The sequence below is a fragment of the Theobroma cacao genome, chromosome 6, assembly GCF_053813885.1.
Source record: "Theobroma cacao isolate CCN51 chromosome 6, ASM5381388v1, whole genome shotgun sequence".
Classification (NCBI taxonomy): Eukaryota; Viridiplantae; Streptophyta; class Magnoliopsida; order Malvales; family Malvaceae; genus Theobroma; species Theobroma cacao.
This window is the reverse complement of record NC_142644.1, coordinates 7,847,838-7,875,006: the sequence shown is the minus strand read 5'-3', so window position 1 is coordinate 7,875,006 and position 27,169 is coordinate 7,847,838. Positions and strand designations below refer to the sequence as shown.

Sequence of the window (27,169 nt, the reverse complement as noted above, 5' to 3'; positions counted from 1 at the left end):
ATTGTCTTTTCTTTAATTTGGAAAAAATAGTACATTAATATGTAAAAACATTTTTTAAAATAAAAATTTAACTAACCCTAACAAGTGTTTATAGGCATCTATTAACTAAATCCCTTTTTTTCTTCAATGCATAACTAATTAACATAAAAGTATAAATTTCCCATGCAGGTTAACTTTTTCATGGATTTTTTCTTAATGGAGATTTAAGAAATCCCCTGAATTCAAAAATAATTAAGAAAATCATGATTTTTATCATCACCCACATTTATAATAAATTTGAAGTTTAAAGCTCTTTTTCTAAATTCAAGTTTTCAATTTCAACTTAAATGAAAACTAAAATCATATATTAAACTCAAAAGAAAATTACCAACTAATCATTTTATTTGTCTAAAGGAATGGTCCACATCAACCATACATGTTAGGTTGTTATTATTGAGGTACAACGATCTTAATCGAGTCAAATTCTTGACTTCTAGAGGCACATTTCCCTCCAAGGCATTTTGAGATAAATATAAACCTTTTAACTCTTGGCAGTTGAATAGAGTTTATGGAAGTTGACCTACAATAAGATTATTAGTGTTAAAATCAATATTGGCAATGAAAATATATTGATGATCTAGCAAGTTGATTGTTATGCAACCTGATTATTGTTCAAATATAACCATTTCAAGATGGAAAGATTTAAATTGCTATAGGAATATGGCCCTTCATATCATTGTCATACAAGATCAACTTCTCGAGGTTTGGCAAAGAGCCCAAAGAAGATGAAATAATATGTGATAAGTTGATAGTTGTGGAAAGATTTTTGTAATTAATATATTGTCTTTTCTCGAATTTGGAAAGAATAATACATTAATATGTAAAAACATTTTTTAAAATAAAAATTTAACTAACCCTAACAAGTGTTTATAGGAATCTGTTATTAGCTGAATATTTTTTTTCTTCAATGCATAACTAATTAACATAAAAGTATAAATTTGCAATCCAAGTTATAGTTTTCATGAATTTTTTAAAATGTAGATCTAACAAATCTCGTGAATTAAAAAATAATTAAGAAAGTTATGTTTTCATGAGTTTTATCACTCATATTTATACTAAATTTGAAATTTAAATATCTTCTTCTAAATTTAAGTTTTCAACTTCAACTTAAATGAAACCTAAAATCATAAATTTGAACTCACGAGTAAAAGTAAATTATCAACTAATCATTTTAATTTGTCTAAAGGAAGACCCACATTAAGCATACCTGTTAGGTTGTTAGTATAGAGCTGCAACTCACTTAATTTAGTCAAATTCCCAACTTCTTGAGGCACACTTCCCTCCAAAACATTGCCAGATAAAGATAAAATTTCTAACTCTTGACACTTGAATAGAGCTGATGGAAGTTGACCTACAATGAGATTATTAATGTTCAAATCAGTATTTGCAACAATGATATATTGATGATAGAGTAAACTAATTATTATACAACATGAAAGCTGATTTTTTTTTCATCTTTCTACCATCTCTTGTCTCATTTTTTTCCTATTTTCAATTGTGAATGTGCAATTAATTACAATACTTAGCCTTTTGATTGTTTGGTCTTGTATTTTTATATTGATGAATAAGAATATTATTGAAAAGCTTACAAAGATCTCTAATATGCACAAATTAGATAAAAAGGAGAAGAAAGATTACCTGTTAAGTTGTTAAAGCTCAAATCAAGGAACTTAAGAAAATGTAAGCTTTCGATTATTGATGGAATTCCACCTGAAAAATTGAGTTCACCCTTTAAAGGTTAGAATTTTCCTACTGAGATTTAATTCAATGAAAAGGCCACTTTTCTTTTTGGAGTACTAATTAAGGGACTACTTTATTCAACTTTTTTTCTTAAAAGAATTAACTTATGACAGAAAAGGTGTGTTTTTTTTCAATGCAAAGAAGGAAAATGTTAAAGAATACCTTTTAATTACTTGTTACGGTGATATTTATAAGAATATTTTTGTAACTAATATATTGTTTTTTCTTGAATTTAGTAAGAATAGTATATTAATATATAAAAAACATTTTTTTAAAATAAAAATTTAACAAACCTTAACAAGTTCTGATAGGCAACTCTTAACCAAATCTTTTTATTTTCTTTAATGCATAACTAATTAACATAAAAGTATAAATTTCAATTCCAAGTTATTTTTTTCATAAATTTTTTCTTAATGGAGATCTAACAAATTCGGTGAATTATAAACTAATTAAGTCATGATTTCATGTGTTTTATCACCCACATTTATATTACATTTGCAATTTAAATCTCTTCTTCTAAATTCAAGTTTTCAAGTTCAACCTAAATGAAAACTAGAATCATAAATCTGAACTTACGAATAAAAATAAATTGCCAACTAATCGTTTTATTTTCTCTAAGGGAATGGCCCACATTAAGCATACCTGTTAGGTTGTTATGATTGAGGTATAACACTATTAATTTAGTCAAATTCTCGATTTGTTGAGGCACACTTCCCTCCAAAGCATTTTGAGATAAAGATATATATTCTAATTCTTGGCACTTGAACAGAAGTTGACCTACAATGAGATTATTAGTATGGAAATCAATATTTACAATGAGATTTCTAATTCTAATTCTTGGCACTTGAATAAAGATGATGGAAGTTGACCTATAAGAAGATTATTAGTGTTAAAATCAATATTTGCAATAGATATATATTTAAACCTCTATAAATTAATACCACTAAGATAATAAAAATTTATTAATTAATCGAGATATTATTTAATCAATAAATTAATAATTTATTAATTTATACATCAATTAAGCTTTTTTGATGCTTAATTGATGTATAAATTAGTTTTTTGGCATCACCCTTGGTACCAAATGTCGTAACGTGTGGGTTCGGGAACCCGACCGCCAGAAGCGAGTTAAAACTCTAAAAATTAGGCTAAAAAATTAGGAGTCGCCACCAATCTTTTTTACTAGGTGCGATTGGCCACCTGTTGACTCGATTCTAATTGATAAAGCCTTAAATTAATTTTAAACCCATCGAAAAGAACCCTAAACTGGTTTACGTTTTTCTAGATCTAAGTTCGGGAGTACGGTTACTCTCGGGGAAGGATTAGCACCCCTAGGACGCCCATTCTATAAATAGTACCATTTTTAGATTATCCTATTAGGCTTTAATTTTTAATTTCACTATATTTTCTTAGTTATTATTTTCTTATTTTATCTTCTATTTAACCTAAAATAGAATGAAAATGTGAGGCAAGATGAAATGCATGGTGTGGGATAAAAATATGTCGGACGAATAACCTTTTATCGAGGATATTCACCCGAATTCGCCCATCATACTGGTGAGATCTGGGGTATTCTCTCACCTAGGGAATTATTCGAAAAATTCACCTTCGCAAATTCGACGAATAAATCCCGTCATTAGGGTCATCGTACGTTTTCTTTTAAAATAATGTTTTCGAGCATGACGAACCTAATTCGGGCAAAAGCCTTTTATTAAAGATGTTTTTCGAGCCCTTCCATCATACTGGTGGGACCCGAGGATATATTTTCACCTAGGGAACTTTTCGAGAAATACCCGCCTTCGCAAGATCCTCGGAAGATCCTATCATCGGGGCTTAAACTTGAAAACAAAAATATTTATATGCAATGATGCAACATATATTTATGCTATGCTAATGCAATTATCTACTTTCTTTTGTCATTTTTTATTATTTAATTATTATTTTATTTATATTTTTATATTTTTATTATTATTATATTTTTTTGTAAGCAATCTTTTATCCAAACCTAAAGCCTAAAATCTTATTTTATATATCTATATTTAATTCTTTTGTCCTTTCTTATCTTTGTCTTCACATTTTTTTTATAATATTTATTAATTCATAGTTTGTGCCACTTGATATTTAATGCTTAATTTTAAATTAGTTGTTGTTTTAGATTTTTTATTATTATTTATTTATTTTTTATTTTTCTATTTATTTAATGTCATGTATATTGCATTTTCACAAATTAATTATTTACTATATATTTGAATTATTACTTTTTTATCATTTTTTTATCTATTGTTATTTATTTATTATTTTTATGGAGTAATTTTTTTGTATAGTCAAATTCTTTATTTATTAACAATTTTGAGATCTTGAAATCGAGGCCCTCCCATCGCACTGGCGGAGCCTTGATTCGGATTCCGAACCTAGGGAATATGGGTCCGGGTTTGCGACTTCTCGCGTCCTGACCGATTATCCCATCATCGGTTTATTATGCTTGTGGTTAATATTATAGTATGTTTTTCAGAGTTAATTTTCTAAGATTGATTCTCATACTTATTTTATTGCAATGATTTTAAAACTTGATATAATAAATTTCAATTCCTTAATTTAATCTATATAAATCCTTAACTTACCATTTATCTCATTACCTTACATATTATTATTATTATTATTATTATTATTTTATTATATATTTGTTTTCCAAATCTATCTCTGTAAACATATTTTATTTAGCAATGTACTCTTGTTTTGCATATATGCTTCGTTTACTTAAGTTTCAATATATATTTTTTCTCAAACATTTTTATTTACTACGTGTACATATACATATATATATTCTTATATTTTCCATTGATACTTTATGTAGTTTAGAACATCAAGTTAAAACTATTAAATCTAGATCATACCTATTTAAACATTAATCTTAAGACCCAATATAATAAATCAACCTAAATCACCCAACAAGTTTGAGAAAAATAAAAAGGTTTACCTTTGTGGGTCAAGTGGACCCAAGCTGTCAGCCCGACCCGCAGCCCGTCCCCAAAGCACTGACCGACCCCTTTGTCTAGCAGCCCTCAAACCTTAGTGTGCCAAAACGACGTTGTTTGAAGGACTGAATATGAACTCTTTGTGGTTCAAAACGACGTCGTTTCACAGTCACCAAACCCTAGCTATAAAACCCTCATTTTCTCCTTTCTTCTTCATTTTCTCTCTTCTGTTTCTCTCTCTAGCAGCCGAATCTCTCTCCTCTCTCTCTACAAAAAATCTCACTTTTCTTCTCTCCTCTCTCTCTCACCGGCCCCGACTTTCTCAACCCTCTTTAGCTTGCCAGTCGTCGACCACCCAACAGCCTTCCCTTTCTTAGTGCCGTTCGAATCTCTCTCTCCTCCCTCTACCAGCAACCACCAAAATCAACTTCAGATCTCTCCCAACGGCAGCGTAAAAAACCCCCTAGACTACCCTCTTATAACCGGCGACAAGAAGCCCGCAACTCTCATTCCTTCGCTCACCCTCCAGTTGAGGCGCAAAACCCTCAAAACCTTCTTTTTTAACCAGTGGCTAGAGATCCAAGATTCTCTTCCCAAATCCGGCGGCACCTAAAGTTTTCTATTATGATTTTTGGTTTTTCTTTGTTTTTTTTTTGGTTTTTGGGTTTGATTGTGGATTTTTTTGTGGCTGCTAGGAAGCTTGCTAGGGATTTTTTGGTTGCTGGTTGCTAGGATGTTTTTGATTGCTCATTCTTGGCTCCTTGATCCCCTTTGCTACAGTGGGGCTTTATACACTCGGCTTTTTGGCCGAGTGTAGTGCCTCCATTACCCTACCAAACGTGAATTTTTTACGTCTGGCAGGGTGAGAGAGGTGCCTGGCAAGGTGCGTCCGCACCTTACCAGTCGTACCCCTCTTCCCCTTTTTTTTATTTTATTTTTATTTTTATTATTATTTTTTTGTGTGATTTTTGTTTATGATTTTTTTATGATTTTTTTTACTAATAAAATTTTATTATAATTTTTAGTGTCTATAGCTGCCCCTTTTTGCGAATTTCGAAAATCCGAAATAGTGCAAAGACGTAGACACTATATTTGACTAAATTCTTTAATTCTCTTACCAGGGGTTTTTTTTTTTTTTATGAACTTCTCAAGATTGAGGTAATGACACTTTTAAGAATAAACTCCTCAAAATTGAGGCAATGAAACTTTAAGAGTAAACTCCTCAAAATTGACGCAATAAAACTTTAAAAAATGAACTCCTCAAAGCTGAGACAACAAAACTTTTAAAAATGAAACTCCTCAAAACTGAGGCAACGAAACTTTAAAAATATGGCTCCTCAAAGCTGAGGCAACGTAACTTTAAAAAATGAACTCCTCAAAACTGAGGCAACGAGACTTTTAAAAATGAACTCCTCAAAGATGAGGTAACGAAACTTTTTTTTCTTTTTTGAAATGGTGAAAAATAATCAATTCCTCATCTGAGGTTCTACGACTTTAAAGATAAATTTTTCTCTTTTTTAGTTGTTTTAAAACTTTGAACATGGTAATTTAAATATCCTAATCATCTTCATCAGTTTTTTTTTTGTTTTGTTTGTTTTTTTTTTAGTGTTTTAAAGCCTTCTTTTTGATCAATGGGGGATGAACCGATCATGCTTTCGATCTCTCGTCTTCCCCAATTCATTGCTCACAACTGTTTTCTTCCTCTGTCATATGCATGGTCCAATCATTCTTCACTTTTTTACTGTTCTTCATTCTGTTGCTATTTCTATTTCTTTCTCTCTTTTCTTAGTCTTTTCTTTTTCTTTTTTATATTACCAGACTCCATTTCATTCCCCATCAATTATGATCCTTTTTCAACATAATGCAAACATTTCTTTACTTTATCATGCTCTTTATTAAATATCATTCCAATTTTATGACAAATGTAATGCAATGTACTCATATCTCCTCTTTTGGTAGAATGGAAATGATGACAATATTGAGAGCAGAAAGGCTATTTTTCATTAGAAAAAGGGAAGTTTCTACAATCAAGCATAATGACAAGGAACAAGGGAAAACCAATTAATATAAAAGGGATACAGTTCTTTGTTAGTGACTGTTCCGATGGATATTGACAGTAATCTTAAAATTTTATCCCGAAACAGGCACAATCGTCTGCTCCCTTGTCTTTTGTCTGAATATCTCGGATCATGATCTTCACCCCTTTTGTGTTAAGCCTTTGTAGTACTTGGACCTCCTTCGTGTCTAGACCGTCATTTCGGGTTTTCGTCCTAAACACATCTCCCATACTCAAGCCGCCTTTTCAGGTTTTCAACTTGAAATTTTTTTTGGTCTTTTTTTTTGTTTTTTTTTAATTCATTTTTTCTCTTTTTTTTTTACGCAAAATATTTTATGACAGCATCAGCATTCATTAGGTTGGAAAACTCCCTTTCGTCCATCTCTGCCAAAATTAGTGCTCCTCTTGAAAAAGCTTTCTTCACCACAAATGGTCCTTCCCAATTCGGCGTCCATTTCCCACGAGGATCTTGCTAGTTCGGAAGAATTCTTTTCAATACTAACTCTCCCTCTTGGAACTGATGAGGATGTTCCTTCTTGCCATATGCCTTCATCATTCTCTTTTGATATAACTGCCCATGGCAAAGTGCCGTCAACCTTTTTTCTTCTATGAGATTTAATTGCTCATAACGAGTGTTAACCCATTCGGCTTCTTCCAACTGTACTTCTTTAAGGACCCTTAGGGAAGGGATTTCTACTTCAATTGGCAAAACTGCTTCCATCCCATACACCAAAGAGAACGGCGTAGCTCCTGTGGAAGTTCGGACTGTCGTGCGATAAGCATGCAAAGCAAAAGGTAACTTCTCATGCTAATCTTTGTATACGTCTGTCATCTTTTCAATTATCCTTTTGATGTTATTGTTGGCTGCTTCTACCGGTCCATTCATCTTTGGGCGATAAGGCACTGAATGGTGATGCTTGATCTTGAACTTGGCACAAACCTCTTTCATCATTGAACCATTGAGGTTACTAGCGTTATCTGTGATGATCCTTTCCGAGAGACCATAGCGACATATTATTTCTTTTTAGATGAACTTACATACCACTTTCTAGGTCACATTGGCATAAGATGCTGCTTCTACCCACTTAGTGAAGTAGTCAATTGCCACTAGAATAAACCGATGCCCATTTAATGCCTTTTTGGGTTATTAACCCAATCACATCCATGTGTCACGTGGGGGTTCTGCAGACGCCCCAACCGTGCGGCCTTGGGCTCGCCCTCAGCTTGGCTTTCGAACCCAAGTCAGCCTAAAATCCCTAACAGCTGATCACTCAAGGCCACAAGGACCAAGAGGCAACACAAAGATGCAGGATGCAATGCAACTTACCAACCAGCCCACACAATGCTTCCAGCCCCCAGCGCGCACCCTTCACCCGCAGACAGCACAAGCAGCACGCACCCAGCACAGACAGCACGCACCCAGCAGAGGGTAATCGGTTGGCAGGCACACAACACCCTCACCAGCACTCGGGACAATGCACACTCACACAGCAGGCAGGAAATGGCCTTAGGCCAGCAAGCACACAAGCAGCCAAGAGAGGGGAGAAGAGAGAAAAAGAGAGTTTTGAGAGATTGAGAGTGAATGAGAGTGTATTATTTGCCAAAGTCTGCTGTATACACTTTACAAAGGCTATTTATATTGAGTTTTCCCCCCAAAATCCCCAAAATTCCCCTCAAAAGCCAAGGCAGCTGATGGGATGGCTTTTGGCGGGAAAGTCCCAAAATTTGGGCACTGTTGGGCGGGACAGGCAGCAGAGGTGCTATAGTGGAGGGCTGGGGTGCTTGGGCCACACCAGGCAGGCTGCCTGGGCGCTGGGCGCAGGGGCTGCTCTGGGCCTCGCACAGACTGGCTGTCTGGGCTGTGCGGGCTGTCTGCCTGGAGCTGTGCGGGCTGGCTCACCCAAGGGCCTGTTTCCAGCACCCTTGCCAGCAACTTCCTCCTGCCTGGCACACCCCAGGGGGGTCCAACTCCCAGTGATACTCCCCCATGCTCCATCACTCCGCCACACCTTCCGGCACCATCTACGGGTCTGAACCGCGCCCCGTGATACCCTCCCCCACCTAAACTGACAGCGTCCTCGCTGCCGTGAGGAAGGCGTCAACCTAGTCTCGGAACTGCCGCCAGTCCTCCGTGGACCACCCTCTTGTTTCACCATCGGGCAGTTCCCTTTTCACCTCATGTGGGCTCTGACCAGTCCTTCCCGAGCGGTCAGTGTCCTTTGTGCGCCCCCGGCACTGTCTGCAAGCCCGACGCCATCTGTGAGCCCCGCGCTGTCCATTCGTGCGCCCTGCGCGACCATTCGGGATGCTTGCATGCTGACTTTGCCCACTTGTGCGCCCAGGGGGTTCCTGTGCCTCCGCGCCCCACTCTGCGCCTCCTGCGCATCCCACTGCTTGGGTTTGACAACCCCATGTCGTCACACTCAAAACTGGGGCCTGTTGCCCCTTCTCAGGCACTAATGCGTTGCAGCCTGCAGTCGTGCCCTGCTGCTGAGCCACATCCCTTCGATGCCTCCTCCTGCCAAACCCACCTCAGCTATGCCGGACCTCGTTTGGCCCCTCAGCTCTCTCAGCCTTGGTGGGGTGGAAGGTAAGCACATGCGGAAGGCCTTCCTGCCTAACGCTCGACACCTTTCCTACTAGTGGAGCAGGTCGGCCTGGATCCTTGGCTAGCACCTCGCCAACAGACCCTTCGCTGACTCTCGGACCCTTCGCCGTCTCCAGCGCGCGCCTTGCCCTCGGGTGTTCCAGCTGCGCGCCCCTTCGGCTCTTCTGGCCGTGTGCACTCTCATCGCGGGAAACCCTGCCTCGCGCTCGGGTGTCGATGTTCTGTCACACCGCACCATCCGGCATTGGCCTCTGCCTCGCACGTCCCCGACGACTGCGTCTGTGCGACTTACCCTGCTGCGCGCCAACATTGCCTGTCCCAGTCGTCTACACGCCCCGGCGTGGTCTAGCGGCAGCAGATCCTCTGCGGGTCATGCTGCTCTCCCTCGAGCCAGCATGCCTAGTGGAGCAAGGCGGGCATGACACTGACGTCCGGTGTGTCCCCGAGTGCCCCGCCCCACCAATGTCGCGGCATTCCTTCAGTGGCAGCCTCCTTAAGCCCCCATGCTGCGGCTCATGCAGTCTGTCGACCTTGGCACGCCCCAGTCCATCACTCACATGGGCCAACTTGGTCTTTTCTGCCTCAGCACTCTCCAGGATGGGCTGCTGAATGGGGTCGGGTGCCTTGCCTTCCTTGATGTGCGGCAGCAGCTCTGCGCGCACCTTACTGCTGGCTGGTGGTGTGGCCTCCCTGCTTGGCTCCCCAGCCACTGGATTGGCACCACCCAACTGATGTTCCGACGCTTCCAGCACCTCATCCGGGGCCTCAACTATGTTGCCTGGGGTGTCCTCTACACTCCGTACAACAGCACAGATTTGCTCACCCTCGGCAAGCTGTATGGCAGTCAATGTTTTAGTCGATTGAGCGCACCCCCGTCGAACTGGCACTACACACTGCCCCTTTGAGCCTACGATGCATATGCTGTCCTCGTGCGGCACAAGAAGGGCTTGAATCCGCTCCAGGAAATTGAGCCCCATCACAACCTCGTAGTCATCCATCTGGATCACTTCAATGTCCTCTGTCCCGTGCCACTCTCCTAGCTGTACATCGATCCCCTTGGCAATGCCTTTGATGCGCACCCATTTGGAGTTGACGGTCTTCACCCAACCTCCAGCGCTATCGGCTTTTAAGTCTAACTTGGCAGCACCTTGTTCTGACACAAACAAATCAGAGGCACCCGTGTCCACCAAGGCCTCCACATGCTGCCCCGCCACTACCATGTCTGCATACATGAGCCCCTTGGCTTGCTTGCCACCCTTGCGTACTGCTCCCAGCTGCATTGACCCCAATCGGACTGTTTCATCCCCTTGCTGCTCCTCATCCTCCGAGGCAATGGCAGCTAGCTTTGCTCGCTGTGGGTAGTCTCTCACAAAGTGCGGGCCTTCACATAGGAAGCAGTTCTTGGGTTTCTCTTCCTTGCTGCCAGAGGGCTTCCCCTTCCATGCGGAGTTGCCCTTCCATGGCGATTGTGGCTTGCCATTGCCACCGTCCTCATCTCGGGACTGTTTCCCCTTGTCCGCCCAGCCCTTGCCTTTATCCCTTGGCTTGGTTGGCTCGGTTCTGTCCTTGTCCGGGCAAGAGTAATCGATCAAGCCTTCGGCCACTGCCATGGCACACGTGAGGTCCTGCACACCCCTACGCTGCAGCTCCTGCTTAGCCCATGGCTTCAAGCCATCCATGAAGGTGAAGAGGGCCTCCCTCTCGCCCAAGTCACCCACTTGCAAGGCCAAATCACTGAACTCCCGGACATATTCCCGAACATCACCCCTCTGGACCAATCGACGCAGCTTCCCCCGCGCCTCGTCCATGGCATACTCGGGGTAGAATTGCTTGCGTAATTCACACTGAAAGTCGACCCAAGTGCGTACCAGAGCTCCCCCGAGCCTATCGTCGCACCGGCGCCTCCACCACAACAGCGCGGTGTCGCCTAAGTACATGGATGCCGCGGTAATCCGGCGGTCATCCGTGTTGATCCCGGTCGCCTTGAAGTACTGCTTAGCCCCCACAAGAAGTTGTCTATCTCCTTGGCATCCCTCTTGCCGCAGAACTCCTTGGGCTTAGGCACCTCAAGCCTCACCTCCGGGCGAGCAGCAGCCTCGTAGCCACCCTCAGCTCTTGCCGCGCGGACTTCTGCCCTCAAGTCCTCCAACTCGCGCTGCATGATCTCAACCACACTCTCGAGCTGAGAATTCCGCTCAGCCACATTCTCGAGCATCTCCCGCACCATCTCCTGAACCTCACCCTTGAGCTCTTCGTCCTGGCCATTGAGCTCCTCAACGTGCTCCTCCTGCACGTCCAGGCGATCCCTTATGTCGCCCACTGCCACCTCCACTCGAGACATCCTCGCGTCAAGAGCAGATATGAGGTCTCGGGAGCAAGACTTCCCCCTTCGACTGGCACGAGTTTCTCTACCCTCGGGCACCGGTTCTGGTACGTTAGACCCACTGGTCGTCATCCTCTCCACTCAGTCACCACTGGTGCAGCTTGCAAACTGATCACACACTGCTCACAAACTGACCCCCAACACACTACATGGCTTGCAATAGCCCCAGCACAACACTGCCTCGCCCACTGTCCCAGCACACTGCCTGACTCGCAGCTAACCCAGCAGCACTGCCTGGCTCACAGCTGACCCAGCAGCACTGCCTGGCTCGCAGCTGACCCAACAGCACTGCCTGCTCGCAGCTGACTCAACAGCACTGCCTGCTCGCAGCTGATGGCTCTGATACCACTTGTCACGTGGGGGTTCTGCAGACGCCCCAACCGTGCGGCCTTGGGCTCGCCCTCAGCTTGACCTCCGAATCCAAGTCAGCCTAAAATCCCTAACAGCTGATCACTCAAGGCCACAAGGACCAAGAGGCAACACAAAGATGCAGGATGCAATGCAACTTACCAACCAGCCCACACAATGCTTCCGGCCCCCAACGCGCACCCTTCACCCGCAGACAGCACAGGCAGCACGCACCCAGCACAGACAGCACGCATCCAGCAAAGGTAATCGGTTGGCAGGCACACAGCACCCTCACCAGCACTCGGGACAGTGCACACTCACATAGCAGGCAGGAAATGGCCTTAGGCCAACAAGCACACAAGCAGCCAAGAGAGGGGAGAAGAGAGGAAAAGAGAGTTTTGAGAGATTGAGAGTGAATGAGAGTGTATTATTTGCCAAAGTCTGCTGTACACACTTTACAAAGGCTATTTATATTGAGTTTTCCCCCCAAAATCCCCAAAATTCCCCCCAAAAGCCAAGGTAGCTGATGGGATGGCTTTTGGCGGGAAAGTCCCAAAATTTGGGCACTGTTGGGCGAGACAGGCAGCAGAGGTGCTACAGTTGCGGGCTGGGGTGCTTGGGCCGCACCAGGCAAGCTGCTTGGGCGCTGGGTGTAGGGGCTGCTCTGGGCCTCGCACAGACTGGCTGTCTGGGCTGTGCGGGCTGTCTGCTTGGAGCTGTGCGGGCTGGCTAGCCCAGGGGCCTGTGTCCAGCACCCCTGCCAGCAGCTTCCTCCTGACTGGCACACCGTAGGGGGGTCCAACTCCCAATGATACTCCCCCATGCTCCATCACTCCGCCACACCTTCCGGCACCATCTACGGGTCTGAACCGCGCCCCGTGATACATGCCCCACATTGAGAATGGCCATGGTGATGTCAATACATTCAGTGAATTTGCAAGAGTGTGGATTCTGTCTGCGTATATCTGACATTTGTGGCATTTTCAAGCGAATCTATACAATCTGTTTCCAACATAAGCCAGTAATACCCTGCTCTCATGACCTATCTTGCCAACATTTTTCGAGCTTCGACTGAATCCACACATCTCAAAAGCACTTGATCCCTATTTCTCTTGTATAAGATGTCCCCATCTAAGAAGAAATTCATTGCCAACCTTCTAATGGTTTTCTTATCATTTTCTAAGCTTTGTTCCGGATACTGCTGAAACTTAAGATAATGCACAATATCATGGTACCACGGTTTGCCGTCTACTTTTTCCTCTACACTGGAGCAGTGTGCGGGGCCTTTTCGAAGATTAATCATGATGGGTTGAATCTTGACATCGGTACCAACGTTGAACATTGTTGCCAGCATGGCTAATGCATCAGCCATTTGATTCTCCTCTCGAGGCAAATGGGTGAAGCAAATCTTATCAAAATTTCCAATTAGCTTTGAAACATACTTATGATACCGGATTAACTTCGAGTCACGTGTCTCCTATTCTTCTCGCAACTGATAGATGACCAAAGCAGAATCCCCATACACTTCCAAAACGTGAATTTTCCTCTCGATTGCTGCCTGAAGACCCACCCATGACACAAGCTTTATATTCAGCCACATTATTGGTGCAATAGAAGTTGAGTTTGACTATGACGGGATAATGATCTCCTTCTAGTGACACTAACATGGCTCCTATGCCATGCCCTAAGGCGTTTGAAGCTCCATCGAAAAACATCTTTCAATTCTCTTTCTCCTCTGATTCCTCCTCATTTGTTTGGCAAACCGACATCACGTCCTCATCTGGGAACTCAAACTCCATTGGTTCATAATCCTCCTCCACTCTTTCCGCTAGAAATTTACGATTGCACTTCCTTTGATAGCTTTTTGGGAAACATATACAATATCATATTCAGACAACAACACTTGCCATCTTGCCACTCTACCTGATAAAGATGGTTTCTCGAAGATGTATTTAATAGGATCCAACTTCGCAATGAGCCAAGTGGTATGATATAGCATGTACTACTTGAGTTGATGTGCCATCCATGTTAAAGCACAACACATCTTTTCCAACGAGGAATACTTGGACTCGTACTCAGTGAACTTTTTACTCAAGTAGTAAACTGCCCTGTCTTTCTTTCCAGTTTCATCATGTTGTCCCAACACACATCCCATGGATCCTTCATTTACTATCAGGTGCAAAAGGAGAGGTCTCTCGGCCACAAGTGGTACCAACACTGACAGACTCAACATATATTCTTTAACCTTGTCAAAAGCAACTTGGCACTTCTCGTTCCATGCCCTAGGATTGTGTTTGCGAAGGAGCTTGAAGATTGGGTCACATTTGAGTGTGAGTTGTGATATGAATCGGGCTATATAATTCAACATTCCCAAGAATCCTCTAACTTCTTTCTGCATTTTGGGAAGAGGCAAATCACGGATTGCTTGAACCTTATCCGGGTCAACTTCTATTCCTCTTTCATTGACGACGAAACCAAGTAACTTTCCTGAAGTGACTCTAAAAGTGCACTTTGCCGGATTTAATCTGAGCTAAAACTTTCATAACCTCTTAAATAACCTTTCAAGATTGGTCGCATGATCCTTTGTTTTGCGAGCTTTTACAATCATATCATCCACATACACCTCAACTTCTCTGTGCATCATGTCATGGAAAAGAGTCACCATGGCTCGTTGATAAGTTGCCCCAGCATTTTTCAAACCAAATGGCATTACCTTATAACAAAAGGTTCCCCACATAGTTATGAAGGTAGTTTTTTCTCTGTCCTCTAATGCCATTTTAATTTGGTTATACCCTGAAAAACCATCCATGAAGGAAAACATGGAATGGCGAGCAGTATTGTCAACGAGGGTGTCGATGTGGGGCAAAGGAAAATTATCTTTTGGGCTAGCCCTATTCAAATCTCGATAGTCCACACACATTCTTACTTTCCCATCTTTCTTAGGCACTAGGACAATAATTTCAACCCATTCGGGGTATTTAGCTACTTCCAAGAATCTTGCATTGAACTGTTTTTTCACCTCTTCCTTAATTTTCAACAGCATTTCAAGTTTCATCCTTTTCAACTTTTGCTTAATTGGTTTGCATTCAGGTTTCAAAGGCAGTTTATGGGCTACAATGTTTGTATTGAGTCCTGGCATATCTTGATAGGACCATGCAAACACATCTTCATATTCATGAAGTAGCTTTATTAGTTTTTCTTTTTCAATCGGCACCAACATCGTACCAATTCTAACTTCTTTCTTATTTTCTTCATTTCCCAAATTAATCATTTCAAGTGTCTCATGATATGGGACAATTTGTCTCCCCTCTTATTCTACTAGTCTTAACAAGTTCGGAGTTAAATCATAATCCTCCACGTTTTTTGTATCGTTAAGTTCACTGACACTTGTACCTTTTTCAAAATTAACCTCAAAACCACTGTCACTATCATCTTTGCATTCATTATTTGGAATCTTGGAAGGTAAAGGGAATTGAAAGATGTAGAGCTATTGTATAGATAAATAATTAAAATAAAGGGATGAGATGACAAGAATGGAAATGGTGAATCATGAGGGGAGATATGAGAAATGCACTACGCATGTCAATTTATTAGAATGATAAATGATAAAAAGCCCAATACATAAAATTTCCAATGCTCTTGGGCATAAGCATGGATGTTTAGTTTGCATTACTTTGAAATTGAATCACAAGTGACTGGTAAACTCATGGTGGTCCAATTGCTCAACTTCAGCTCAGGTGGTCCGAAGTATGTAGTGGGGATCCTCTCCACATTTCCTAGCTGCTTTTCGTCTTCCTCCGTTACACATATTGATAAATCAGGAAAGGCTTCCCCTAATGCTGACACTAATTCTCAGCTCCCAACAGTGAGTGATTCAAGAAAGATGCGGTCTCCGAACCGAAATGTCTCGTAGAGATGAGGATATATCATTCTATGATTTTTCAACCCGTGCCCCTTAAAGCAAGCCAACCTCTCCCTTTTTTTATCGGCTATCATTTCTTTTATTTCCTTCTTAGTCGGCTTATATCCTAGGCCAAACCTTTCTTCATTTTTGGTAGCACATATTGGCCTTTTAATGCCTTGCAACTTTTTTCCCAATCCTGCTCTTGCTCGGTATCCTTTCCCTACTATCTAACTGACAGTCATCTTGGTGGTTTTGGAAAGCCTCGGAATGGGTGGTGTGGTTCCTTCTCCAACATACGTGGTGTTAACAAACTCGAAGGATCAAAAGGAACATTCAGGCACTTCTTTCGTCATTTCCACGTAAGGAGTATCCGTTGGCTTGCTTATGAGTAAGTCCTCTTCCCCGTTAACACATACAATCTTCCCATCTACGATGAACTTGACTTTTTGGTGAAACGATGAATGTATGGCCCCAGCCAAGTGGATCCAAAGTCTTCCCAACAAATAATTGTATGAAGGAGTGATATCCATAACTTGAAATTCAGTGGTAAAGGTACACGGGTCGATTTCTATCGGTATCTCAATGTCCCTTACTACTTCTCTCCTCATCCCATCAAAGGCTCTCACAATCATCTAGCTCTTTCTCATGTAAGACATGTCAATGGGTAAGTGGGCTAAGGTCCTCATGGGCATCACATTCAAGGACGATCTGTTATCAAGCAGCACTTTTGCGACGGTATAACCTTTACACTTGGTAGTGATATGCAAGGCTTTGAAGTTTTCCCTACCTCCAGAAGGGATTTCTTTATCGCTAAAGGATATTATGTTACCTACTGTAATGTTCCCAATGATGTAGTCTAAATTTTCAACTGAAATGTCGTGATCCACATATGCTTGGCTCAGAATCTTCATCAAAGAATTCCTATGTGGTTCTGAGCTGAGGAGCAATGATAGTAGTGAGATACGAGCAGGCAACCTATTCAATTGCTCAACCACATTGTACTCATTGTGTTTGATGAACTTGAGGAACTCTGTAGCTTCTTTTTTCGTCACCGGTCCCTTTGAGCCATCTGTCGATTCTTGAGATTGTACTTTTTCTTCTCTTGGATTTTGCTCTTTTTCTTTTCCCTTCTCCTTCCTGAGATTCTCCAATACCTCCGTGTATAGCAACGTCCGCTGCGGGGTAATCCCCCCAACACCAATTATATTTGCAGCATTATTTTGAGATTCAACCATCCATTTCCCCGTATTTGAAACTTATACATTGTAATTGTGGTTCCACGGGACAGCTTTGTCATCTTTGTAGGGGAAAGGTTTAGGGACTTCGATGGTCATTTGGGCATGGGTTCTGTCTTCCACAGACTCTCGTCTTGGTTCATAGAAAATGGTTAAAGGTTTTATCTTCATTGGGTGAGTGGAATCTTTGGCCATCATGTTTACTATTGGCCTTGAGGCTTCCACGTAAAATTCAATCCTTGATTCGTCCATCATCCTTTGCACTTTCTTTCGAAAAAAACTACAATATCGAATTAAATGCCATACACATCCTTTGTGATATAAGCAGTATGGTCCTTGGATATCTCCATAGTCATTCACATTAGGACATTTCGACCAAACATCGAGCATATCGGCCTTTACCAAGGCTTCAAACACTTTCTCCATGGGGGTTTCCACTTCCTGAATGTTCCTTTTAACATACACCTCCCCTTCGATTGCATTTACCCCGACCCTAGCATGATTTGGCAGTGGGTTGTTGTTAACATTCTGTTTCGGCTTCTTTCAAAATTCAGGATTCCTGCCTTGATCAACCCTTGCACTTTATGTTTGAATGTTGTACAATTCTCGATCGAGTGACCTTCGATTCCATAATGATAATCACAATGGATGGAAGCGTCGTACCATCTCGAGAATGGAGGTTTTAATGGCTCTATGTATAAAGGTGCCACCAGATGGTTTGCAAATAACTGAGTGAAGAGTTCAGCATATGGGATTGGGATTGGGTCAAACTGCACTTTTTCTTGCTTGTTTCGCCATCCTCTTGATTCACTGGCAGTATGGTTGTTTGAAGGTGTTGTTTATTGTGTGGTTGAAGTTGTAACGGGTGTGAAAGTAGGTGGGTGGATATTTGTGGGGTAAGGTGTTCGTTGGATGGGAGCATATGGGTACAAGTTAGAAAAGACATTTGGCATGGGTGGATATAGGTATGGGCTTTGTGAAGCGTTATTCACAACTGAGTAATAGGGGTATGGTGGATATGGCTGGTAAGGGTTGTAGCTTTCTCCTTAGGGTTGTCCCGAAGTGATGGCTTGGGCTTCTCTTTTCTTCTTCTTAAAAGTTTTCCCTTTTTTCGTGTGTGTCGCATCACCTCTTTCTATCTTCCTTTGCTTAATGGCAGTCTCTATCATCTCTCCCGAAATCACCATATCAGCGAAGTTCTTTATGGCACTATCGACCAATCGTTCATAGTAAGGAGCTCGGAGGGTGTTAACGAACATCACGGTGGTTTTTTTCTCAGTCAATGATGGCTGAACTTGAGAAGCCATATTCCTCCATCTTTGAGCATATTCTTTGAAGCTTTCAGTGGGTTTCTTCACAATGTTTTATAAAGAAAGGCGATCCAGAGCCATATCTGTAACATGCTTATACTGAGTTACAAATACCCGAGCAAGGTCCTTTCATGTGTGGATTCGATTGTGGTCCAGTTGGACGTACCACTTTGTTGCAGCACCAATGAAGCTATCTTGGAAGCAATGTATCAAGAGCTTGTCATCATGGGCATATGCAGCCATCCTTCTGCAATACATGGTGATGTGTGTGACCGGGCACTTGGTTCCATCATACTTTTCAAAGTCTGAAACTTTAAATTTTGGGGGTATAACCACATCTGGAACGAGACAAAGTTCGATTGCATCCATAAAGCAATACATTCCCATTTCTTCCATCATGCGTAGTCTCTTTTCAAAAAGGTTAAATTTTTTATGGGTATCGGGATTGTCCTTTGATTCAACGGATCCACACTTGAGCTTCTCTTGTTCTTTTGGATCGTCCAGATCAAGTACAGAGATGGGGTCTGAAGGACTTACCCCTCCAATTGGCCTCTGTTGGGCATAAGTCGGTGATGGCCCTGTAGGCATTGGTATCCCAAGGAACGGATATTGTCTTATCGATGGCATGGGGATAGATGCATTTCTTACTGGTGGTGGTGTGAATCCTGGTGGATATACAAGGTCTGTATTGGCTTTTGTCTGTTGAACATCTTCTGGTGCACCAGAACTCCTCGCCACTCTCTTTCCTTTATCTGTTGACATTAACTCCAAAATCTTTGACAACTGACCCATAATCTCTTTTTACTTCTTCTCGATCTTGTCCATTCTCTTCGAGTGTTCGTCCCCTATGATCTTAGAGCAAGCTCTTGTGTTGTATTTATGTAGGGTTCGTTTTTCTAGAATTTTGTTCTTTTATGGGCCAAATGGATAAGTTAGAATTTTATGTTGATGAATGCATTGTCATTTGTTATTATTTATATGAATCATGCAACTATGATGCAAGTGAAATGTGTTTGAAAAGGAAAGAAAAACAGGAAAAATATTGCCCATCCAACATTTACCATAAGAAAATCCACATTCATAGAACTGAAATATCCGATTACATCATTGTCTAAAATCATTACATAACTACCAAAAGGAAAAACCAACTTTGTCATATTGGTCTCTAACCATCCTGAGGTGATAGATCAACCGCTCACTCAATTCATCCCTCGGAAGAATCTCTCGCCTGAGTTCTTCGGTCTTGTTTGCCATTACTCACGCTCTAAATCCCACTTCTCTCATCTGTCTCAGTATCCATCGCATTTCAGCTTCTTTCCTTTGAAGGCCTTGTGTGCACGAATCATTTCTTTCCTTCATTTGGAAATACTCTTGCCTTATTGCTTCATACTGTGCCTTGTAGCCCTCCATGGCAATTTCCAATAAACCGCAGTCATTTCTCAACTCTTGGATAGTTTATTCTTGTCTTCGTACCTCATGCTGCAAAGCATTGTTGGCACTTTGGAGTTCTTTCATTTTAGCTGTCAGAGAAGAATTTGCCACGTTCACTTCCTCAAACTTGCTTTGCCACTCATCCCACTCTCCCAAAGCCATCCGTACTTTTCTTGCCGTCTTTTTCTTCACTTCTTCTAGCTCATCCTCATGTCTCCGCTTCATATTCATCATCTCTTTTTCAAGTCTCTTTCTTGTCAACTCGCTCTCTAGCAGGACATCTTGAGGTTTTGGGTTTATGGGATGTTTTGATGGATTTTTCGAGGGGCACACGACATCTTTCACCCTTTGGTCGTGCCAAGTATGATATCCTGTGGTGACTTCATCGGTAACCCTCCATTGATCCACTCGGCAAGTTTTCTTCCAATCTTGTGCAATTTTCTCAATTTTCTTTAGCGTTTCTAGCTCTCCATATGTAAACTCTAACTGGTTGAGCTAGTGAGTCATGGGCACGAATTGCTCAGATCCGAACTGTCTCCGTACCATTATCGGTGCATAGCTAATGGCTCCTCATGGTCCCATCAGCGGCACCCACGCATTTATACATCACTTGCATTCGTGGCATCCATGGAGCTCTCCAAGTTACTTCAACGCTCATTAACCTCCAGAGATTCGAGATCCACTCTTCTTTCCTCTTGTAGTCGGGCCATACACTTTCGCGAAACTCAAGGATAGGGCAACTTGCAAACAGATAAGGCTTCCAAAATTTGCTCTCTTTACATTCGAAATGGCTTTTGACCCATATGTTTAAGAGTTGGGCACATCCGATGAATCTTCCCTTGCCTTTGCGCTGACAGAAATTTAATGATCTGAAGGTTTCAGCTACAATGGATGGGGCCGGGTTGATGCTTCTTGTCACCTGATCAAAGAAGTCTATGACTGATACCTCCACATGACCTAGAACCTTCGAGAAGACCACTAAGCCATAGATTGCCATCGTGAAAGCTAGGAAACCTTGTTCATCCTCCATGTGTCTTTTAATATATCCATTCAAGAAACTCCACGGAAGGCATTCTATGTCTCCTTTCTTCTTCAGGTGCTGATCCACTTCTACCGTAGTCATTTCTAGCAACTTGGCCAACTTCTGTCGGTGTCCCATCTTTTGGGCCCTCCAATAGATCTTGTCAAGCTGTATGTGATCTATCCAGAGTAGAGAGGAGTACTCTTCTATGGTAGGGGTCATGTCCACCTTGTTAAAGACAAAACAACGGTATGAAGGATCCCAAAACTGGACGATGGCTCGGAGCATCTGGTCATCAACAGGAACATATAGGAGCCATGCAATGTGTCCATACTTGCTCTGAAAATTGTCTCGGTGAGCACGTCTCCACTGTTCTCAAATTCCTATCATCTCTGTGAAGTCATTCTGCTGAAGGTCCAAGTGAACTTTCTCAAGTAAAGTTAGGATATATCCTTGGGTCAAACAGTCTCCTTTTTCTTGTTGAATCTGCCTCATCTGTAACTCTATCTCATAGCCATTTCTGTATATGTTGAGTGGACCTGCTGATGACGATGCCATGGATGTAACCGAGATCTCTTAGGTTGGATGTTGTGTAATCAATATTTCTCCTATATGTAATTACGATGCATGCAAATGAACATGTAACATGCACATGACAAGCAAAATAAACTTAAGTTAGAATGGTAAAAAGAAAGAACGGAGTGTTAAAAAATAATGAGAGAATAATAAGTAATATCATGGGTATTATTGTCTACTTCATAATACTTTATTATCTCGTGGCATAATTTAAAATAGAGGGAGTGGAAGAAATTCCTTCATGTGTACCTATTTATAGGGTATACTCTCATGGGTATGGCCCTACCTAGGGTTAAGCTGCTCTCGATATTCTATATGCTGAGCGGGGTTTATAAACAGAGCTAAGGTTCCCAAATCGTTCCTCATTATGGTCCATGCGGACTAGTAAAGCACCCCAGTCCTCACCCATTACAGGCTTCAAACGGACTAGGTTCGATTTGAGTGGGAGTCTTCACTAGCCCATGCGGAGGTTATCACCTCACGAGAGCGTAGCTACTAAACTCCCTCCTAAAAAGGACATAACCCGGGTGTAGGGTTTATGCATGAATGCAAAATGTGCTGTGTGTGTGAAGGAAAACATCGAGTTCGGATTAACATTCTCACATCCCTCTATCCTAAATCCCCACAATTATTAAAAGCAATAAAGTAACAAATGCGAAATAAACAAATGCACTAAACAAAATATGCAGAACAAATCATCAACACTAAGGAAACATCGAATTATTTAAAGCCTTGGATAACCTATTATTATTTAATGGTTCGACTCTCGACGGTCGCCAACTTTAGTAACATGCGGGTCCGAAAACCCGTCCGCCAGACGCGAGTTAAAACTCTAAAAATTAGGCTAAAAAATTAGGAGTCGCTACCAATTGTTTTTACTAGGTGCGATTGGTCACCTATTGACTCGATTCTAAGTGATGAAGCTTTAAATTAACTTTAAGCCCGTCGAAAAGAACCCTAAACTGGTCTACGTTTTTCTAGATCTAAGTTCCGGAGTACGGTTACGCTCGGGGAAGGATTAGCACCCCCGAGACGCTCGTTCCATGAACGGTACCATTTTTACATTATCCTATTAGGCTTTAATTTTTAATTTCACTATATTTCCTTAGTTATTATTTTCTTATTTTATCTCCTATTTAACTTAAAATGGAATGCAAATGTGAAGTAAGATGAAATGCATAACGTGGGATAAAAACATGTCGGACGAATAACCTTTTATCGAGGATATTCTCTCGGATCCGCCCATCATGCTGGTGGGATTTGGGGTACTCTCTCACCTAGGGAATTATTCGAGAAATTCACATTCGTAAATTTGACGAATAAATCCCATCATCGAGGTCATCGTACGTTTTCTTTTAAAATAATATTTTCGTGCATGACGAACCTAATTCGGGCAAAAGCCTTTTATTAAAGATGTTTCTCGAGCCCTCCCATCATACTGGTAGGACCCGAGGACATCTTTTCACCTAGGAAACTTTTCGAGAAATACCCGCCTTCGAAAGATCCTCGGGAGATCCCATCATTAGGGCTTAAACTCGAAAACAAAAATATTTATATGCAATGATGCAACATATATATATGCTATGCTAATGCAATTATCTACTTTCTTTTGTCATTTTTATTATTTAATTATTATTTTATTTTATTTTTTATTTTTTTATATTTTTATTATTATTATATTTTTTCGTAAGCAATCTTTTATCCAAACCTAAAGCCTAAAATCTTATTTTATATATCTATATTTAATTCTTTTTTCCTTTCTTATCTTTGTCTTCACATTTGTTTATAATATTTATTAATTCATAGTTTGTGCCACTTGATATTTAATGCTTAATTTTAAATTAGTTGTTGTTTTAGGTTTTTTATTATTATTTATTATTTATTTATTTATTTATTTAATGTCATGTATATTGCATTTTCACAAATTAATTATTTACTATATATTTGAATTATTATTATTTTTATCATTTTTTTATCTATTGTTATTTATTTATTATTTTTATTGAGTAATTTTTTTTGTATAGTCAAATTCTTTATTTATTAAAAATTTCGGGATCTTGAAATCGAGGCCTTCCCAACGTACTAGTGGAGCCTTGATTCGGATTCCGAACCTAGGGAATATGGGTCCGGGTTTGTGACTTCTCGCGTCCTGACCGATCATCCCATCATCGATTTATTATGCTTGTGGTTAATATTATAGTATGTTTTTCAGAGTTAATTTTCTAAGATTGATTCTCATACTTATTTTATTGCAATGATTTTAAAACTTGATATAATAAATTCCAATTCCTTAATTTAATCTATATAAATCTTTAACTTACCATTTATCTCATCAACTTACATATTATTATTTTATTTTATTATTATTTTTTTATATATTTGTTTTCCAAATCTATCTCTGTAAACATATTTTATTTAGCAATGTACTCTTGTTTTGCGTGTATGCTTCGTTTACTTAAGTTTCAATATATATTTTTTCTCAAACATTTTTATTTACTACGTGTACATATACATATATATATTCTTATATTTTCCATTGATACTTTATGTAGTTTAGAACATCAAGTTAAAACTATTAAATCTAGATCATACTTATTTAAACATTAATCTTAAGACCTAATATAATAAATCAACCTAAATCACCCAACAAGTTTGAGAAAAATAAAAAGGTTTACCTTTATGGGTCAAGTGGACCCAAGCTATCAACCCAACCCACGGCCCGTCCCCAAAGCATTAACTGGCCCCTTTGTCTAACAGCCCTCAAACCTTAGTGTGCCAAAACGGCATCGTTTGAAGGATTGAATATGAACTCTTTGTGGTTCAAAACGATGTCGTTTCACAGTCACCAAACCCTAGCTATAAAACCCTCATTTTCTCCTTTCCTCTTCATTTTCTCTCTTCTCTTTCTCTCTCTAGCAACCGGATCTCTCTCCTCTCTCTCTACAAAAAATCTCACTTTTCTTCTCTCCTCTCTCTCTCACTGGCGTCGACTTTCTCAACCCTCTCTAGCTTCCCAACCGCTGACCACCCAACAGCCTTCCCTTTCCTGGTGCTGTTCGAATCTCTCTCTCCTCCCTCTACCGGCAACCACCCAAATCAGCTTCAGATTTCTCCCAACGGCAGCGTAAAAAACCCCTTAGACTGCATTCCTTTAACCAACGACAGGAGGCCCGCAACTCTCCTTCCTTCGCTCACCCTCTAGCCTCGGCGTAAAACCCCCAAAACTTTCTTTTTTAATCGGCGGCTAGAGACGCAAGATTCTCCTCCAAAATCTGACGGCACCTAAAGTTTTCTATTATGATTTTTGGTTTTTCTTTCTTTGTTTTTTTTTTTTTTTTTGGTTTTTGGGTTTGATTGTGGATTTTTTTATGGCTGCTAAGAAGCTTGCTAGGGATTTTTTGGTTGCTGGTTGCTAGGATGTTTTTGATTGCTCGTTCTTGGCTCCTCGATCCCCTTTGCTACAGTGGGGCTTTATACACTCGGCTTTTTGGCCGAGTGTAGTGCCTCCACTACCTTGCCAGATGCGAATTTTTCGCGTCTAGCAGGGTGAGAGAGGTGCCTGACGCACCCTGCTAGTCGTACCCCTCTTCCCCTTTTTTGTATTATTTTTATTTTTATTTTTATTTTTTTGGTGTGATTTTTGTTTATGATTTTTTTATAATTTTTTTTACTAATAAAATTTTATTATAATTTTTATTGTCTACACCAAAGCCTGTCTCATGCAAAGATGCACTTAAAGCAACAATCATATTGCATAATTTTCTCTTGCAATTTGAAAACACTACACTAAAGAAAAATTAGAGATGAAGTCCAAGAAGACATCAATTTCAAGAGGAAACAAGTAACATTGGAGTCATATTTTACAAAGACCTCCTAATTGAGTCATGTATATATATATATATATATATATATATATATATATATATATATATATATATATTTATGATGTATAAGGATATTATTAATATATATATATATATATATAAAAAGTGGAACCTATGTGTTTTTTTTTTTAAATGTATTATCTTATAAATTTAGCGAATTATTAATTTACCACATTAGTCCAAAGTTGGGACCAACCAAAAATATTATTTAATCGATGTTATATTGTATTTTGATTTTAAGGATTGAAGGTAGGAATTTATATGCTAAGAGAGTTATATCTTTTTACGTAGTGAAAATTTCTTTTGCATTGTTCAGTGTATCAATTTAAGTAGACATAATTTTCGAAAAAGCCCCTAAACTATTCAGAAAAAGACTCAAATAAACCATTATTCCTTTATTACATTCAATCAATCCCTTATACTCTTATTTTGAGTCAAATGAACGCTTATGAATAATGATTAACTAATTTTCATTAATCAATATGCCAATTGTCATTTAACGCCTACATAGCACTAACGTAAAGGGTGAAAAATGACACGTGGTTATGTTATCATGTCATCATCACTTATGACATGTTAGCATGTCATATCATCATCAATTATGACATGTTAATATATCATGTAACATAGAATGACAAATGACATTTTGATTAAGTCGACTATTATTCATAAGGGCTTGTTGCTAAAAATAAAAGTATAAGAGCTTTATTTGGTTCAAAATAAAAGTATAAAAATTTTTTTAGTTGAAAATAAAAGTATAAAGGCTTATTAAGCATACCTGTTAGGTTGTTAGTATCGAGGTACAAGTCACTTAATTTAGTCAAATTCTTGATTTCTTGAGGCACACATCCCTCCAAAGCATTGTGAAATAAAGATAAAATTCTTAACTCTTGGCATTTGAATAGAGCCAATGGCAGTTGACCTACATTGAGATTATTAGTGTTTGAAATCAATATATGCAATAAAGATTTATTGAAGATTGAGCAAGTTGATTATTATACAACCTGAAAGCTGATTATTGTCCAAATATAACCATTTCAAATTGGAAAGATTTCCAATTGCTGTAGGAATTTGGCCTTTCAAATCATTGTAAGACAAGATCAACTCCTCAAGGTTTGACAAAGAGCCCAAAGAAGATGGGATAACATCAGAGAAGCAGTTATTGTACAAAAGCAATCTCTGAAGTTGAGTGAAGGAATCAAACCATAATGGGATTTCCCCACTAAAGTTATGGTGACCAAAGTTTATATATTCCAACGAAGACAGATTAGCCAACTCCATGGGCAATGAGCCATGAAAATGATTAAATCGGATGTTAAGATGAGCAAGAAAGGATAAATTTCCCAAGTGAGGTGGGATGGTGCCTATAAGACTCATATTAGTAAGATCAAGAGTGATGACTCTTTGATGATTGGATCCGCAAGTGACACCAATCCAGCTGCAAACAGAGGTAGCACTATTCCAATCGGTTGCCAACAGGTTCTAAGGGTCATGAGTGACATGGGCTTTTAGTGTAAGAAGAGCCAATTGGTCAATTGTGTTGTTGGGTGATTCTGCTAAAAAAGTAGTGACAGAGTTGCACAACACCACCACAAATATTATAAGAGGGAGGAGGAAGCCAATGTTTTCCATAAGGTTATATTTGCGGGTAAGGCACAT

General features: G+C 40.2%; 1 protein-coding gene and 1 pseudogene across 1 annotated transcript in view; both read right to left on the bottom strand.

The window, feature by feature from the left end:
• LOC18595604 (receptor-like protein 9DC3) overlaps positions 1–27,037 on the bottom strand; it is a 29,807-nt gene extending 2,770 nt beyond the window's left edge. The window contains exon 1 of the mRNA XM_088807572.1: positions 26,512–27,037. The gene's annotated coding sequence lies outside the window, so the exon portion shown is untranslated. The remainder of the gene's footprint in view (positions 1–26,511) is intronic.
• On the bottom strand, positions 1,147–27,169 carry LOC148762044 (uncharacterized; annotated as a pseudogene).